A 15,135-nucleotide genomic window follows, 5' to 3' on the forward strand; every position below is an offset into this window, starting at 1 on the left:
GCTTTAAAGTTAAGTCATGAGAAAAGTACATTAATGAATTGTTGTGTCAAAATGTTTGTTTACAGAATTAGCACAGTTGTGTGGCCTCGTGCTGAAAGTAAAACATATGCTTATATGAATAAATTCATGCTGTCTTCACAAACTATAATTTTTCCTTTGTTTTCTAATTGACAGACGAGTATAGTTTTGTGTCACCTTCCGGACGAGCCCCCAGAGTAACATAAAACTATACTCGTCTATCAAAAAGAAAACACAGATAAACTATACACTACAGTAAAGCACAAGTTTCATGCTCTAATGTGGGCCATTCTTCATTTATGTTTTAGAATTTGCTGTGGGCCAATTCAATATGGGCCAAGGGCTGCATTTGGCTACTGGGCCATAGTTTGGACACCCCTAGTTTAGGGTAAAATACTACCTAATTACCAGAGAGTTGCCACAATATTATGAGAACTTACTTAATAATTAATACATTATTTCTAGGTAAATACTCAGTTATTACTTTTGAGTTATTACTTGGTAAAATGCCAACTTATTATAAGGAAAATACACCTTATTCAAGAGGACATGACTAGATGATTACCACTTGTAACTTTAAAATAAGAAGTTAATTAGGGTCCTTATAAAATGAAGTGTTACCAACTTTTGATTCATATTGTATTCCATTTTATTGTACTGTGCCATATCAAACCATACAGTATTGAATTTAACCCTATCAACCCTATACTTATTTTATTGTATCTTATTGTCTAATATTTATCATATCATAACATTTTGTTATGATCATGTAATATTGCATCAAAAGTGGCCTGTGATTCCCAACTGTATGGATAATAGTCCATATCTACACACATGATGGGGCACGAGCATAACTATTAATGTCACCAGGAACAGACACAAAGTATGGTGGCCTGTAGCAAACAAACAGGAATATAAATTAGCCAGATGATCTAAAATAAGCATCATACATGCTTTACTTGATAATACTAGCTGACTTAATCATTAAAAGACTGACTAAACATTTAGGAGTGCTTTGCTGAGGTACAGCCTTAAGGAGCTGCCAGCAAACATGTAGTGTTTTAGATAAATACAAATGTTAGCAGCTTGGGATATCTCCACATGATTTATTAAGAATGCTTGTAAACTCCAGTTAATGTGGGAGGTCTAAATGATAAAACTTTAATAGAATACATCCAGCTAAGTTGCTTTGGGAATTAGAAGGCCCTGTTTTCTTTTGACAGGCCCAAACATAAGTTTAGAAACTGATCATCTCACAAGGCTATTATAAATATCATCTCAGCATGCAACCCTCTCTCAGCTGAAGCAGAAGACAAACAACAGTATTCCCTCAGACAATATGGTGACACAATCCATGGCAGTGATTCAGCAAGCATAAGTGGCCACCTCTCAGATGCATAATGGGGTTGTGAGTTGATAATAAAGCCAAAGTGCTGCAGGGATAAACAACATGTTTTCAAAGTTTGTGAGCACCATGTTTCATGTGGTTATCAGGAAAATCTCTGCATACTCTTTTAAGTCTTTCCTCTTAACAACACTGTTTTTATGATGATGAAAGATTGTGTGAATTTATCTAATAATTAACATCAAATAAAGCCAATTAAACAAAACTTGATTAATTTCTTGTACTGTTAATTTTCCCCGTAACTGGTTATGACTGCAGCAGAATTTTATGACACTGTTGACTGCAGTCATTTAGTCTGCAGAGTTATTAAACTCCCTCACACACATCCTCTTACGGCCATTGGCCGACGTACCTGACTGTAACAGAAGAGCCACCGCTCTGCATCAGCTTTCTACTCGCTGGCATAGACTCCATGCAGAACTGCAGATGTTAGCAAAAACTGTAGAGGACACATACACACGGACACACACCCACACACACAAGCTGCTGCCGCTTGCAGGTTCACACCTTCGCTTTAACATCATGACAACACAGTCTTCTCAACATGACAGAGTTCGCAACCTTTAACAGGGAATGGCTTGTGTTTCTTGTGAAAGACAGAGAGAGTCGGAGAAGGTTAGAAGGGTAAAGCAGTGGGATTAATTATGCGTGACTCATTTGGTTCAGTCTGTTGAAGCAGAATGATTAGTCAGTAATAAAGAGGTTATGAGTTTAAGCAAAATTTATCTCCTTTTTGCCTATGGCCCACATTTATGAAGGATTTAGCATTTAATCCTTGTAAGATAAGGTTTTATAAGCTTCTGTAAGATCAAATTTAAATGGAATGAGTTAGAAATCTTTCTTCACATGATTTATTCTAAGTCTTTTTAGACCTAAACTGAGCTCAGCGTTTCTACAGTATGAGCAGGCTTGTTAACCCAAGGATCCTTCAAGAGCCTTGTACACATTTTTGTTATAAAACAAAGGAAAAAGTGAAGAGAATGAAGTGTACTTACGATCCTTAAATGCTCACTAGTTGACAGGAGGTTTTTTTTTCAAGCAGGGATCTCCCTCAAACACTCACACACACTCAGTAGCGTCTGGTCGGTGTCCCTGTTGAGAAACAGAAGCAACAAAGACTTTAATGCTCATCACAAGCTTTAAGCTTGGTTTAGAGAGATCATCAGAGTAACTCTGTGACTGCTGAGGGATTGTCAGATGATACAAGGTGACATCACAATAGACTGAAGCGACCTTTGACCTTTGAAATCTTATCAATTCACCCTCAAGTCTAAGTGTGTGACTGTGCCAAATTTGACACATATCCTTAGCTGCCTTCTTGGAATAATAAACTGAAAAAGATTTGAGGCAACTGTGACCTTTGACCTGTGACAGCTAAAATCTAACCTTGAGTCAGAGTGAAAATTTTCAATGTTTGAAGAAAATCTTTCCTAACAGTCTTTAGATATTGTGTTCACAAGCAAGGTATGCACATAAGGACTAATAACCGTCACCTTTGACCTACAAAATCTAATCACTTCACCATCTGAAGTGATTTCTCAAGTGGACCTATGCACACAGTTTGATTAAAACTCCCCAAAGCGCATTTTTTTTCTTTCTTTCTTTCTTTTTTTTTTTTAAACCATGTTTACACAACTGGGCCAGATGAATAGACAACCAAAAAGCATGCTGTCTCTGGCGCTGGCTTGTGCTGGCATGGAGGTATAGAAAAGTTGAGTGATTTTCAAACTGTTTTTGCCCAAGAAACATCCAAGCCAAATCTGGCACCAGTGTGCCTCAGCACAATGTTTGAGAAGCACTGGAATAGTGTGCCCTGACAAGGGATGTACAAGACATCCAACTTAAAATAGGATATGTACCACAATACAGGGCTCATTATATATATTTCTGACTATTTGTTTTAGGGTAAATAATTCTTGTTTGTTCTTGGGTATACACTGGCATCAGGCCAAAACATTGTATTTCAATTTTTCATGATTTTATTTCATTTTTTTCATAAATAAGTGGTATTGGTCATCCTCACCTGTCAGTGGGTTTAAAAAATGAAGCAATAGAAAATGTCAAAAAGGTACTGACTTTAACCATACTGTGCTAAACTGATGGAAAAATACAATGTTGTTTTCATTCCCTGAAAGGTGGTGATTTTGCAGATACAAGGTTTTGTTCTGATGCCAGCAATAAGTAAAATTATCATTGAAACGGTGTATGTTTTTCTTCATCAAGGTGACTGATATCTTATAAAATGCCCTTTTTATTTTAAATAAAAACATTTATAAAAAATCCTAAATCAAATTAATACATGCAATTCACAAGTGGAAAAACACTGGTTCTAATGATTTAATCATCAGCCCGTATCCTTTAAACATTAATGCAAAGAGTATTGTATCACTCCTACACTCCCTTAGGTGAGCTAGGGTTCCAAATCCCTCTCCCAGTGTGTGTGTTATCAAGACGTAGTTGGTGCAATTTTACATACCTTATTATGTTGGCCGTGCTATTTGGGTCGTATCTTCCTTTTGCAACATTTGCACACTCTGTCTGTCTTTTCCATTTTATACTCGCCTCACTTCTGAACACCCACTTTGAAATAAGATGCATTCTTTTCCCTCATTTCCACCATGTCTGTATCCTTTTGTCTAACAGATGAATATCTGAAGACATTTTATCATAGAGTAATGTGTGGGTGTATGAAATGGACATGCAGGTTGTTATTTGGCTCAGATATTGTCCATACTGTTTCTCAAGCTTCAGTTTTGAACTCATTACCAGCTAAAATAATTCAGTTTTAATCTGTGAGTTGTTCAGCTAAAAGTATTTGTGCACTAGCACCACAGAGATAAGTTATTGAAAAATGCAAGTCTGATAGTGTTATCTAATTCCTAATCACACATCACAAAGACAGCAGTTTTGCAGGATCTGTGCTGTCTCTTTAAAGGAAAAGCAACTTTCATAAGCATTTTAGACACCACCTTTTCTCACACTTTTAATTTTACTGCTAATAGCCCAAAGCTGTAGTTTATAGTTTATTAACACCAGGCTATAAATAGTATTTTACTAGACATAAAGTTGCTTTTCCATGAAGATAAAATTGACCTATAAATAAATGATTGGTGTGCCCCATGAGCAGAAAAAAACGACTGATTTAAAAGGCGTCTTGCTCAATTTTCTATGCAGGCCTGCAGTCTGTGATGATGACTCTCCCTTTTCCTCAAAGTGTGTGTTATAAACATATGGTAATTAGAAATGAGATCACAGGCATACTTCCTAATAAGGATACTGACCCTAATTTTTAGGTCCCCCACTATTTATAAGGCTATTTGCATACTTTCACGGATCAAATTAGATTAAAAGTAACTACTTTATAAGATATTAAAATACACAAATGACCATAACCTGCATTTTTGACCCTTTAGATTGTGTTCAAGATATTCCCACTCTGGGTATTGCTGTTTTACATAAAATTATTACACAGAGTACTATGATTCAACATTATAAAACTAGTAAACTCCAATAACTTTGTTCAATTACTCAATCAATCAATACTAGTGATAACCCCAAGTTGTTGAATATTAAAAAACCCTCATTTACCTGCCAGTATCACATTTTAACACCTGCTTACATAACATGGATCATCCCATTCATCTATATTGAGGTTCTAAATGTGTAATATTACATAGTTTTGATTGATTAAATCACAGTTTACCTTATACAAAACCTTAATGATACATTTCTTTATGAATTTCTGAAAATAATTAATGCACTTTGAATGAGTCTCCTTTGCATCTTTAGAAATACACCATGTAATTAAACTCAATTACTGAACTAATTAAACTCATTATGTCTCCCCCTGTAGTTATTTTGGCTTGTCTAGTAATGGTTTTGTGTATTTCTTTTATACAATCCCAAAGCCACTGTTCTGTTTATTCTGCTTTGTGTTGTTGATGCTCTGCAGCTCCAGAAGAAGTTTGTTTCATGTTAATGTGAAAGAATTCTTGAGTCATACTGTTTATTCCACATTTTTTCAGCCATGTCATCAGGGGATTCATGAAAACTTAAAGAAATTCAAATCTAAGGCATGTTTAAGCTTTTATTTTGAAATACTAATATATTCACTTTAATGTTTGACTGACACTGAGCTCACTTCAGTTTTTGTCATTTGAAGCTCTATAGATAAATAAATTGAAGTGTTGTACCTATCTTCCCTGTTTTTCTTTCTCCTTAAGCCTCCTGTACTGTACATGGGCATGTCATGTTGTGATAAAGGCACCATAATGCAGACTTGGTGAGCGTAGAAGAGGAAGGATTAAGTCCTTTTTTACAGAAATATTGTGATTTCATTTCTAGAAGACAATTAGTTAGATTATTGAGAGGATTCTGACTGCAGACCTTCACTCTCAGACTCTTCTGCTGCTGCCTCCACTGTAAGAACACCTCCACTTTTAGACCAGGATGTCCCATTACACACTGGGTGGCTCTGAATAAAACTATGGTACCACTGAAATCTAACTTTGATCTATTCTAGAATCAACATTATAGTTAGTACAGAGGACTAGCAGACTAGAGTTTAACTCCTGAATTTCAATAGAGGATTATCTTATCACATTATCCTGCTGTGTTTGCCAGCATAAAACTTAAATATTTATTGGCCTTAATCTCTTTTAATGCCTTTTAACTTAATACATTTATTTAATGAAAAAGAAAGTGAAACAAATCAATACTGAGTGTAAAAATGAATATGAGCCAGCCTATGATATATAACTTTATCAGGTCTTCTGTTAAACATAATTGAAGGACTTAAATACCACAAGGGAAGTATTGAGACAGTTTTATTTTGTAATTTATTTAATAATTTCCTGGCCTGATAGTAGATGAGGCCTCACATTGCAGCAGAATACACCTGTGAGTGGAGGTCTGCTGCCAGACCTGATCTGATTAAACTTTAGGGTTAAAGTAAGAGTTAAGGTCATTGTTAGAATACCAGGAATTAAAAACCCAACCTGCTAAACCTGATTACAAAACATTTAAAAAAGCCGAGTAATTTGGATTTATCGAGAGATAGCCGCTTGAGATGCAGCATCTCATTCTTAAGAGGGTCCTAAAAGTAAAAAAGGAAATAATCTGCTTACAGGACAAAAGCTCATCCTCAATAAAAACATCCTAGCCCAGCAAGAGTAGCCAATGTTCCTCTGTTAGTTGCTTAAGCTATGTAGATAATGTAGCCTTGTAGCTAATATAGCTAAAGCTAAGCTAACAAAGCAGCTACATAAGCCATGCATCTGTTATCTATGTATGTAAGTTAGTTCACGCTACATTTGCTCGTGTTGCTAAAGCTAACTTATCCAGATGATATAGCTACATAGCAAATGTAGCTATGTTTGAATATAGCCAAAGCTAACTCACAAAGCAGCTATGTAAGCTATGTATAGACATCTATGTAGCTACATTAGCTTTAGCTACATTAGTTAAAGCTCACATTTCTAAAGCTAACTTAACTACATTGGCTTATGTAGTAATGTTATTTATGTAGCTAGAGTAGCTGTGTTAGCTTTAGCGAAAGCTAATGAAGCTAAAGCAAGCTATTATTTTCTCAACTACTTATTTTTTTATTTTTTTGATGAAATGTTGTTTAGTCTGTAGAGTTTGCAGTGTGTTTATTTCATGATTGTAACTGCCTTGTTGACTTCTTTTTAAATGCACTTAAATTGAAAAAAAAAAAAAATCAGCTACACCTGGAAATATGTTGTAACGGCAAATTACGGTATTTCCTTTCTGAGATATAAGATGTCTCAGATGAAAGGTCTGTGAGAGTGACCATCAGAAATGTAAGCCTATAGTCTGCAGACGTCTCTCGATTATTTGGTTTATCTCTTACATTGCACATGGAAATATGGATCAGATAGAAGGGAATAAAAACATATTCAACAATCGGCCAACTCTAGGTATAATCCAACTAATCATATATGACAATAAAATTTTAAGTCAGAGACAACCAAGTAACTTAATTTGCCTGTATTCATTTGTCTCCAGGCCTTCTTTTGACATGACATACGGCAAAATTTGTCATTGTTGATACCCCATGTCACCAAAGATAAGGGCTGTTTCACAACCAATGAAAAAAGAATAGCTTAAGAATATAGTTTAAAATTTAGAAGATATACTGTACATTTTATCATAGTCTTAGAATCTGTTGTATAGATCAGCTTGCTGCTGCGCTTTTCCGGGTGCTTCTCCAAACACAGGCCACATTGATCATCATCTGCAGGAAATACTTTAAAAATTCATACAAATCACTCACAACACCACCTAAAAAGATCTCAATCATCTCCTAAACTCTTGATCAAGATATTTTGCATCCACTTGTTTACCTAAGCCTCAAATACTGCCTGCTGAATGCACACAAAACCTAAGCACATGTCCAAACTGCAACCTCCAGTGCAGAAGTGCAAAGAAAACCGCAGTTCCTCAAGCATACAATTGAACCGTAAATTTCAATTTCAACAGAACAAACAACATTTTTTACAGCTTGATTCAAAACCAGTTTTGGTCCTTTTCACCATTTTTTCTTGGTTCAGATTGCATGGAGGTGATAACAGCTTTGATTATATTACAGCTAAGACTGATGCAGAAATGCAACAGGTTTCAGCTAAGATGGCATCTCTGTAGGTGAAAGCCTGACATAGCTCTACCTCTTTTCCTATATTTAGAAAGATTGAAAGTTAAGTGGAGTTAACATTTACAGCTTGCACCTGTAATCACAGCGCTGTAACTCATCTTTGGAAATCAATGTATGACGTCAGTGAGAGTGTGTCCATGCTCAGTGTGTGAAAGAATATAAGAAAAAGAAAGTATTTGGCAAATTACATGCTTTGATCATTCTACTGTAGTGCATTTCATTAAATAAATTTAAAAATGCAGTCTGATTTTCTACCAGAAAAAAAGCAACACAGGCAAGAGTTTGATGTTGTTCATGCCACAAGAGACACATATGGTGGTTGAATGCACAATACAGGTTGCAGTACACCTTTTGTTTTATATTTCCAAACATTTTAGGCAACCTTAGAGATACCCTGAGGTGGAAACTGGAAATCCTTGAGTAGTTCTCTCTCTGGAACACATAGCAAAAGTGTATTTTTATGCAGGAGCTGTTCTGTTTTCAGGGCAGCCTGTTTATCCCTTCTTGTGAATGCAATACCTTTAAGAATGTACTGAGAGATTCTCTTTTAAAAATGGCATGAGTGTCCACTCTGACTAAAGAATGAACTTTTTTTAATTTTTGAGGTAATTGGTCAAAGTCATTATATGCAACCCTTTCTTATGACAGTTATATCTCAACAACACTAGGAGGGATTTTCATCAAAATTTGCACAAACGTCCACTGTTTCAAGACTCATCCTTTGTATGTGACAATGATTTATTAAAAAAAAAAAAAAGAAGCTTATAGGAGTTTTCCTAATGATTTGAATGAAAGTCCACTCTGCCTCAAGGATTTTAGAGGTTAAAGGTAGGGACACATGATGAATATCTTTTTGAACCGACTATTTCCTTCTCCTGCTGGCCGATAACTACAGTGGCCCTGAAGGCCAACAGGAATAAATATTTCACAAAACACAAAACATTTCACAAAACACAACAACATTTCCCGAAACTGGAAAGGGTAGGACCATGGTACTTGTATCTGATTGGACTAAACTGATTGGACTAAACAGTTCAATTCCAGTCATTTTGTCCAATCAGAGACAAGTACCAGGGTCCTACCCTTTCCAGTTTCATTTAAATGTATTTCATGCTTGTTGTATTTGTTAAATATTTATTCCTGTTGGCCCTCAGGGCCACCGTAGATGACTGATAAGAACTGATTATTTATTGTAAATCGTTGATTTTAAAAATAAGTTTATTTTATGTATTTATGCACATCTTAGGGTAAGAGAGGTTAATATGTGGTGAGGAAAGATCACACATTTGTCTACTAATCAAAGTACAACATAAACACAAACTGACATACTTTGGTTTTAGAGACTTTGTTTTTTCCCTTTCCTATGAAATAAATTTAAATGTCTTGACAAGCAACAAGTCAAGTCTGACATTACAACAAGAATCAACAACAAGAATCCAGCTGATATTTAAAATCAGAAATGTTTCCCTATAAAAAAGAGGTAGTTTTAAAATATCTAGAATTTATTTCTCAGTTGGAAATGAAAGAACTGAAAGCCTGTTGCAAATTACTACCCAAATAAAACACATCAGTGATAACAGGCTGTCATGCTTAATAAAAGGAGAGGTTTGGGGGACATTTTTTTTTTTTTAACTGCACAAGTCAGAGCTAAAGAGATCTGTTGCTTTTAATAAACGATTGAAAATACACGCCCACATGAGTCATATTAGAGACAGGTAAAAAAATGTTAAGTACACCATTAAACCAAAATAATAATCTTGTCTATGGGTAAACATCTGTTCCTAATAATATTCAGATCAGACTGTGATTGAAACCACATCAGACACAGCAGACGTGGATATGTCTAAGAAGTAATGGCGGATCAGGCTGATTTTGCCCTTAATAGCTTTACCTTTTGGCTGTCGCTAGCAAACTTTTTTCCAGTTTTCAAATGCCTGCTGAATCAGCACTCTGACTGGTATTAGCCTTTGGCTTGGTCCTCATGCTAGCTGTTAATGCTAGCGGTTAATGCTAGTGGTTAATGCCAGCTGTTAATGCGACTTGGTATTCCTCAAATGGTCCATTTTTAGGATGATTTTCCACTCTTTGGGACTTTGGGATCAGGGCATGTTTTACAAACACTGTCGTCCTCCTGTTAAACAGAGAATAACTCCACCACCGTGTTATTAGACATGCTGTAGCCTCTCAATGCTTTTTCTTCTCCCTGGGCTTAATAATGGGTCACATACTGTGGTGCCACTCACTGTTTTAGAAAGTTTAGTCTGGGGAGAAAGAAAGAAAATGCCTTTGTTATCAGTGGATTTTCGGTTAATATTTTATTATATGAAAAAATTATGATATATGCAATATAGACTGATAATTTATCAGTACTGATAATTATCGTGCATCCCTAGTTAGAGATCAATATCGACTGGGCCTCATGTTCATTCCTTATTTGTGAATGTAAATCTCAAGGAAACTTTGTGTGTAAATTTTATAGAAAATTTGCACACATGCCTACTCTTACTCAAGGATTAACTGATAACATCATGGAAATTAAAGGATGAGGTCATCGGGCCTCATGTATGACTCAACCTCGCCGAGGCAAACAGCCAGGATGTATCCCTATCTTTTTCTTGTACAAAATATCAGATGCATTTTTCCATCCATGTGTATTTGCTTTGTTTTTCTTCCATGATGACTTTATATCGACACATGGAGAGAAATGGAAAACTGCATAACACATTCTGTGTTCTAATGTACTATCAAAACAAACCGTGAGCTCCTCATGACAACACGCCACCGTGGTGTTATTCTTGTTCATAAAGAGCGCAGAATACCTTTAAGCTCTGCTGTTTGATACTCTCACTGACTCATTGTCTTTATAAAGGTTTGTCCACCTTCTTTGTTGTTATTATTTAAGAGGTTAGGCTTCTTGCCGATGCAGTTTTGTTTTTTGTTCGATCTGTTTGACCCTGTTCATTCATGTTGCAGCATTTTTAGCATGAGTTGGAGGCCGTTAATGAGGTAGTGTATCTATTTTAAGGTTTAGATTCAGCTTGTATCTGAGCCGTCCTTTAAGGTTGAAAAGCCGTGTTTCTTCATGCAGAGGATGAAAGCTTGTGTCCATAGTGACTAAAACATGATGTCCCTGCTGCTGCTGATCCCTGCTATGACATGAAGAACATGATGATCTGACAGCCAAACGCTTTAAGTGCTGTTTTGTACCAGTAGACAGAAATTGGACTGTACTCTCTTCCGTGTTTTAATTTTGTTTACTGAATGCCAGCTCTCTCTATTTTAAGCTGTTTACGTGTGCGATCAAACTCAAACTGAACAGCATTAAAATGTAGGTCTCATTATATGATTTGAACTAATGAAACTCCAATCACTGAAACATGCTGCTCTAATTTAATATTTCATCACACTTTTCTAAAGACAGACAGACTGAAATGCTCAGCTCTTGTCAAGCACAGTGTTCCAGTTTTAATGGGCTGGAGAAAATCCACATCCATTTCATAATTGCACAAATGATACGTTTCAAAGACGGCTGCCTGCAGCTTTCATGGCAGGAGGCAGAGAGAGAGGGAGACTCTCTTGATACTGGAGAACTCATACGTAACAGCCTCCCACCGCTTCTTACAACCGACCCGGGAGGATATTTACACATCCAATATAGAATCTCAGATAAGAATCCGATCTGACATAAAAGTAGGAGGATATTAATTAGCACCAACGAGGCCCAGTGGTGCTTCCTGTTATAGTAAGTGTTTCAGCAGCGCTCACGTAGTGGGAACCTGCTTCTCATGCCGTACTATCACAATAGACTGTCTAACTGTTGTGGACACCAAAGCTGATCACCAGAGGCATTGAGGCTTTTTTTGTTTTAGCTCTAAGTGTCAAAAGAGCACTTACACAACACTGAGCTGGACTAAACAGCAGAAATTATTTTTGGAAATGCTTCACTCAGAGGGGCTGACAACTCAAAGATTGGTGGAAATTTGAATAGTTGACCTCTTGCTATTTCTGTATTAACACTGCGGAGAGGAATTTTCACTACAATTTTACTAATCTGCTGATTTAGAGAAGGAGCAGCAGAGTCAGATGGAGAAAAATTACAGTAAGTAAAAGCTGTATGAACCAATTCATGAGGAAAAATCACCCTTTTAGATAAGAATTTAAAATTCAGAAAAAAAGGAGACAATAAGTGAGGTTGGTTTCTTTCCTTGTTTTATTCTGAACACTTCTAACCTCTGAACCATTTTGCCAAGCAATTCTTTAAAAATAAAACCACAAGTTAAAGCCAGTTCAGTTATATAATCCTCTGACAATAAAAATGTCCTACCTGATAATTTATCTAAAGGTATAGCCTACTCACAAATAGTGCTGGTGGTAAGGTGTTGCTGTACTTAGATTACATCTGCCTGTATAGCAGTAATGTTAACCTCAGTTCTGAATAGACTCAGTAAAAAGTCTAATTTAGCCATTGCTGGGGAAAGCTGCAGCTGTGTGAACTAAGCTGTTGCATCTACAATCAAGCCCACTGATGATGCTGTCTATGATTAACCTCTCCAAATCACCAGTAGCTGCTTTTTGGATGTTTCGAGCAGATACTGTGCTTAACAAATTTATTAGACCACCTGTCAAAAAAAAGAGAAAACATAAATATTTTAGAAATTTTTCAAAAACCTGTTTAAAACTAAAAATGCTATTGTTATTTATTTGGCAAATAACAAACTGAAACAACTAAATAGTCCTTTTTCACACATAATAACCAAAAAACTTATGTTTTGTATGGCCTCCTTTGGCCTTGATAACAGCTTACATTCTTGCTGGCATTGTTTTAATGTACTTTTCCACAGTCTCTTTGTTATTGAGTTCCAAATAGTTTCTAGCTGTTCCCACAGACTTGCTTTAGATGAAACTTTTGTGCCATCAATCTTTGAATCTACAATCAGATTCCTTTTTCTTGGTCAAATAGTCTGTGCACAGCTTTGAAGTATGCTTGAGGTCATTGCCTTGTTGGTATATGAACCCACGACCAATCAGATTCAGTCCAGAAGGGATTCCATGATGCACTAAGATGTTATGGTAGACGTTCTTGTTCATGATACCTTTGATTTTCACTCATTTGCCCACACCGTATCCACAAATGGAACCCCATACCATAATGGAATCTCCACAGTGTTTCACTGTGGGTGCAATGCATCTGTCATCAAAACGTTCTCCAGCTTTTCTGTGGACATAAACACGACCATACTGACCTAAGAGTTCAAACTTGGACTCGTCCGTCCTTTCAACATAGCGGTCCATTTAAATATGATGTACTTCTCTCTAATCCCTGCTTGCATTAATGCTGATGCACCACGCTGCTGCTGCTGCTGCTGGCAAAGCTTCACCTCCTCCACCCCAGCCTCCTCCTTTATAGCATAAAGCTTGTTGCACCACGCTACTATGGATGAATTGCTTTTGAACAAATGTATTGTATTTAGTAAGCATTGTTACCTCCGCCAAGGAGGTTATGTGATCAGGTGGGTTAGTTAGTTAGTCAGTTAGTTAGTTAGTTTGTTTGTTTGTTAGTTCGTTAGCAACATAACTCAAAAAAGTCATGGACGGATTTTCATGACATTTTCAGGAAATGTCAGAAATGGCATAAGGAAGAACTGATTCGATTTTGGGACTGATCCGGATAACCGTCTAGTTCCAGGAATTTTTTAAAGGATTCTTTACTATTGGGAGATAGGGCTAATGGCCGAGGTCTGCGCTGTTACCACTTCACACTAGGAGATGGTGGACATGAGTAACTTCAATCCCAGCAGCATGTCTTTGGTGTCTTTCTATTCAAAGTTTTGGAGTTTATAGAGTTTGAAAGACACACGCCCGGTCAAGGAGACGAGTCGAAGCTTAACAGAGAGAAAGTGAATTGTAATGAGAATACTCGCAATGCTGGGAGGAATAGAGGACTATTCACCCCCTGCCATGACTTTCAGTCATCCAGTGACACCATGGGTGAGACTGTCAGTGCATCTGTTGGCTAGGCAGGCAATGCTTCACCATGACAGTCCATACATAGCGAAGCCAATGCTTTGCTTCACCCCACCGGGGAAAGAGTAATTGGCGAATTAGATTTTGGAAGTTATCCGGATCACTGTCTGGATCCAGGAATGTCTTTAAAGGATTCTTCACTGTTGGGAGATAGGGCTAATGGCAGAGGTCTGCGCTCTCTGAGTGCCTTTCTAGTTATTAATGTATTCATCCATATGTGGGTTTCTAGCTATGCACTCCCTGAAAATTCAAAGCATGCAGCTTGACTAACCAAGGTAGCATCTTTTGAGCAGAGCCCTCTCTGACAAGTAAAACTGTACATCCATGTTGCAATTAAATGAAAAAATGTAAAACAGCAGTGTTCCTGACTGGAAAGCTGTTTTTGCTCAATTCTGATTAAACTTAACCTTGCAAAGCAGATGGATACGCACTTTTCCTTGTTCCTCACTGGCGAAATTATCTTGGAAAGCTCCCCTCTGAACCGTTTGGGCCTGGTTAGAAAGTGACAGGACCAATTGGCGACGAGGGGCAGTACTTTCAGGCATGGTGGAGTCGTGCTGCTTGATGTATCCAAGCAGCAACAAGAGGTCAGTGCAGTTATGATGGAAGATATGAGTATGGATGCTGCTAAAGTGCCAGTTTTATCAGAACTTGATGACATGTCTTCATTAAAAGAACAAATGAGTTGTTTTCTTTTCAAAAACGACAAAAGTCATGTACTAGATGTCTAAAGTCGCCATGGTTCAGGTTATTTCTCTGCAGCTGTGCATGCGCACCTTGGTCGCAGCTACTTCACATGTTTTATTGCTCTGATTGGCCCGTAAAGATGTGACAGACAGAACGTTCATCCAATCACTCTCTGAGTTTTTTTCAAATCCTCTGCCCTTTCCCAAATGCTTAGTATTGAAGGTTTTCCAGATGGATGTGTGAAACAAATTCATCTGGTGTGTCAGGTTAGACAAAACTGCCACTAAATGATAGCTACATCTAAGTAAACTGCTGCACTGACAAAAGC

At 37.0% G+C, this 15,135-nt stretch overlaps 1 protein-coding gene across 1 annotated transcript in view; it reads right to left on the reverse strand.

Annotated features, from left to right (window-relative positions):
• frmpd3 (FERM and PDZ domain containing 3) overlaps positions 1-2,473 on the reverse strand; it is an 88,042-nt gene extending 85,569 nt beyond the window's left edge. Inside the window, exon 1 of the mRNA XM_041797769.1 lies at positions 2,419-2,473. The gene's annotated coding sequence lies outside the window, so the exon portion shown is untranslated. The remainder of the gene's footprint in view (positions 1-2,418) is intronic.
• Between the last annotated feature and the right edge of the window lie 12,662 nt (positions 2,474-15,135).

The sequence above is a fragment of the Cheilinus undulatus genome, linkage group 10 (genome assembly GCF_018320785.1).
Source record: "Cheilinus undulatus linkage group 10, ASM1832078v1, whole genome shotgun sequence".
Classification (NCBI taxonomy): Eukaryota; Metazoa; Chordata; class Actinopteri; order Labriformes; family Labridae; genus Cheilinus; species Cheilinus undulatus.